Source organism: Aquarana catesbeiana, linkage group LG10 (assembly GCF_042186555.1).
Source record: "Aquarana catesbeiana isolate 2022-GZ linkage group LG10, ASM4218655v1, whole genome shotgun sequence".
NCBI classification, from domain to species: domain Eukaryota; kingdom Metazoa; phylum Chordata; class Amphibia; order Anura; family Ranidae; genus Aquarana; species Aquarana catesbeiana.
In genome coordinates this window covers 177,298,019-177,302,638 of record NC_133333.1, presented here as the reverse complement: position 1 = coordinate 177,302,638, position 4,620 = coordinate 177,298,019, and positions in this window count along the sequence as shown.

The window sequence follows — 4,620 nt, the reverse complement described above, 5'->3', positions numbered from 1 at the left end:
GTATGATTATTTCAGATTTTTGATGCTCAAAGCGGTACAATGTTTCGCATGGAAATTTGGCGTTTTATATTATAGGCCTGTAATTCATAGAAATAACACACTTAAATCTGTCCAAACAAGAGTCTAGTAGACATCCCGGGTATGATAAAGTTTGAAACACAAAATCATAAATGATAATATAATAAATAACTATAAATAATAACAAATAATAATATAATAATAACAAAATGTATTCAATAATGTAATCAAATCAAAAACACTAAAATTTGCTCAGTTGCAGAATTGTCCCTGTCATTACTTTCAGTGTTTGATGACGAATTTCCCCACAAATCACTATCGCTCAATTCTGCAAGTGATTCTAATTTATTATCGCTCTTTAAACTGCTTTTGATGTAAAAGGACACTTTTTGGTTGCTATGGACAATCTCCAGTTTCCAGGCAGAAAGAACAGTATATATATTATAAAACTGCATGCAGGGCACTGTACAAACCACTAGGGACAAAAGGGATGTGAAATAATTTAATACAATAATGTAATCTGTAAGATTACAGTGTACTGTATGTGTTTTGTGTCTTTTACTTTTTGAATTTGGCGCCGTGCTCCATCCCCGTGCGTCGCAACGCTCAAAGGGAACGGAGCTCGGCACAGTGATAGATCCGGCGGAAGACGGCTCGCACACACAGCGGGAAGACATCGCAGGATCCTGGAGACAAGGTAAGTAACTTTGCCTGGATCCTGCGATGCGATCTCGAGTGTGGCTCAGGGTTACCGCTTTTGGTACTGAAAATTCACCCCGAGCCACACTTGGGATTACCGCTAAGGAGGTTAAAGCGGTGTTCCAGCCACACACTGTACAAAACACTGTAGCTTCTGACATTTAATAAGAATAGTAAGGGCACTTACCTGTCCAGCAAACCCACGATGTTGGCCCCCCGAGGCCGATCCGTCCATCGGACCGGGTGCCCGCTCCACCTTGAAACTAAGGGAAATCGGCAGTGGAGCCTTGCGGCTTCACTGCCCGTTTCATACTGCGCATGCGCGAGTCGCGCTGCGCTTTGTGAATAGCCCCGTCGTCTTCTGGGACACACACAGGTCACAGAAGACAACGGGGGAGCTTGCCGAAGAGGAGGAAGTGACGGAACAGCTCTGCGGACTAGGAAGAGGCAGATTAGCAAGACTGCCTAGCAACAGGGGTTTCTGGAAAGTAAAAAAATGTTTTTTTGTTCTATGTTTTTTAATTTATTTCAAAGAAAATTTTAATGTATAAATGTTTTTTAGGGTGGACCTCCGCTTTAAGCATGTCAAATGCAGACCAGAAGGAAGACAACTGCAGGTCAAATGCACTTGTCAATGAATTCTGAATGATCTCTAAAGTGCCCCAATCTGATGTCAAACTTATGCCATTGACACAAGCCCAAAGCAGCACCGTGCTTTAAAAAAAATTGGTGATTGTTTTCTTTTTATGCAGCAGCATGACCATTGTACATTGGACCTCAAATTGAAGTTCAAAAATATGCTGATATTCAATCATCCCTCTTTACCTGAAAATATCTTCATCTTTACATGAGCTGAAGTTTTACAACTGACGCAAAAAATATTGAAGCCGATATTGGTCTCCACTCTGGGCTCTGAACTCACGTTGTCTCACACCATGGCAGCTAAATTCTGCAAATTCTACCAGAGGCTCTACAATTTCATATCAGCCCAAATGCCTGCTAATTCCTCAGAGGCCTTCCAGGCTGCAGTATCATACATCAAGATATCCAGCATGCCTTCCCTTTTTTCTGAAAGCAGCCTACGGCTAGAATCCTCAATATCACCAGAGAAATTGGAGTTGGCAATCAAGCAAACTCACACAGGGAAAGTCCTGGCCCTTGACATCTTCTTCCTGAAGTACTATACACATTTTCAGTCACTTTTGTTACCTTAATTTAAATCCATATGCAATTCTATTCTCAAGCACAATACTCTCCCCACAGACTCTTTACGTGCACACATTTCCCTCATGCCAGGAAGACAAGGACCCAGCCCAATGTGGTAGCTACCATCCCATTGCACTCTGATCTTAAACTGTATGCCAACATCATTTCAAATAGACTACTCCCCCATATATAGAAATTGGTGCATACAGACCAAGTGGGCTTTGTACCCTCATGAGAAGCAAAGGACACCACCATGGTACCAAATACTATCCATGCTGCCAGTCAGATGACAAAACTGCCCCCTGCTGTTGAGGTGTTATCTTTGATGGTTGTGGAGAAAGTATTTCATAGGGTCAATTTTTTAGCTTTCTTCCAGCCACCCTGCAACACATTGTCTTGGGAGTCAGCATACGAAGACAGATCTCCGCCCCCTAATCTTGGCCTTCTTCAGTGCTATGCATTAACAAAGTAAAATCTAGATTTTTTTTTATCTTAAATGGAATGCGTAAGAAGTGCCCCCTTTCCCCCTTGATCTTCGTTCTAACCCTAAAGCCACTTCCATGCTCCGTACACCAAAATATTCAAGACATTACAAAGTCTTCCAGGACCCATAAAATTGCCACATACACAAATGACTTATAGGGCGTACACACGGTCGGACTTTGTTCGGACATTCCGACAACAAAATCCTAGGATTTTTTCCGACAGATGTTGGCTCAAACTTGTCTTGCATACACACGGTCACACAAAGTTGTCGGAAAATCCGATCGTTCTAAACGCGGTGACGTAAAACACGTACGTCGGGACTATAAACGGGGCAGTGGCCAATAGCTTTCATCTCTTTATTTATTCTGAGCATGCGTGGCACGTTGTTCGTCGGATTTGTGTACACACGATCGGAATTTCCGACAACGGATTTTGTTGTCGGAAAATTTTTATCTCCTGCTGTCCAACTTTGTGTGTCAGAAAATCCGATGGAAAATGTCCGATGGAGCCCACACACGGTCGGAATTTCCGACAACACGCTCCGATCGGACATTTTCCATCGGAAAATCCGACCGTGTGTACGGGGCATTAGTCTTTTTTGTAGTTCATCCTACCACATCACCATACACTCACATCAACTTTTTTCTTTCCCTGGCCAAAGCCCAACTTAGATATCAGAAAGGATCAGTTTTAAGGTTCTATGCCTCCTAGAGAACAAAGGGGGTATTGGCCTAACTGATATCCACTGGTACTATGTTGGAACTTCTTCTAACTAGAATAGTTGATTTGTGCTGGGGGCTACAAGTGAGAGGTGGCAATGGAAGCAGAAGATTCCCCTACCCCATTACAGGGCTCCCTTGGATATCTGTACCTTCACCCCAAGTTATTAGGTCTCACCTAGGGGCTACCATCCCAGTTGGTAAAAAACAATTCCATTTTACAAATATCTCGCCATCCCCATCACCCTTAACTTCTGTAATTGGCAATCCAAACTTTACTTCAGAATTGCATAATCAGAATCTTCGCTGCCTACATACAAAAGACAAATTCCACCTGATTGACTTTTTATCTAAAAATTAAGGTACCCCCAAAGGAAAATGGGACTTTAATGGCAACACTAGTATATTAAAAAAGCAATTTATTCATACAAACTGACATATACAAAAACAATAGTTATGTAGAAAATGGGGATTTACAAAAATAGGACCAATAAAAACAATGGTATGACATGGTAGTGATGCTTGTAAGATCTTTCACATGGCACTACGCATTTTGGGACTTGGCAAGGCGTCCCTTCATCAGGGTAAAATTGTGGACAAGAATCACACTGTATGATGAAGTCAGAATTAGAGAAAGTATATCAATAACTCATTATATAAATACATTAAATAGTTGCTATTGCTAAAACGTTAATCTTATATCTTTTGTAAAATCTTGAATAAAAATATTGGAAAAGAAATAGTTGCTATTGCAATACAGAGCATTCGGCATAATCATTTCATAAAGGGAACACATACCCAAACATATCAAATTAAAAGTCCTAACGCTGGAAACGTGGCGGCGGCTACGTCGGACAAACATCACCCCAATGTCCAAACAGAGACCGAGGTGGGCAACTGGTCCCCCCCATCCACACTGGTCCACCCAAACTGCACCAACCAGGGAGCCTCCCCGAGGTAGTTAATCCAACAAAGAAAGATCAAATAGATCTAAAGAAAAATAAAATTACCGCATAATTAATCTAAACATTTTAAATAAACAAAAAATTACAATATAGACCAAAGCATCCCAAAGCATCAGATACACCCCATAATATCATACTTCAATGGAATTAAATCCCAGAGGGAGGAAGGACATCAAGCCAGGGATGCAAAATATGAAATGTAAGGTATATAGATCGCTGTTCCCGATTAGAGTGCTTCCACCATGATTTTCCACATGGATAAATTCTGCAAACAAAGGCAGGGTAAGGATGTCTCAAAAAAAAAAAAAAAAAAAAAAAAAAAACCTCACTTAGCAGTATAGATAATGGTCTTACAAGAAACTAGGAAAAGTCCCTAGCAATCACTCAGAGCCCACCTTGGTACGGTAAAGTCTCGGTGTGGGAGTCCTCGAACCATCCAATAGTATGCCGTCCAGTGCAGTGACAAAAATCCTGCATCTTATATGGGTTTAACAAGGCTGAAGGGCGGCGTGGTATGCGGCGTCATC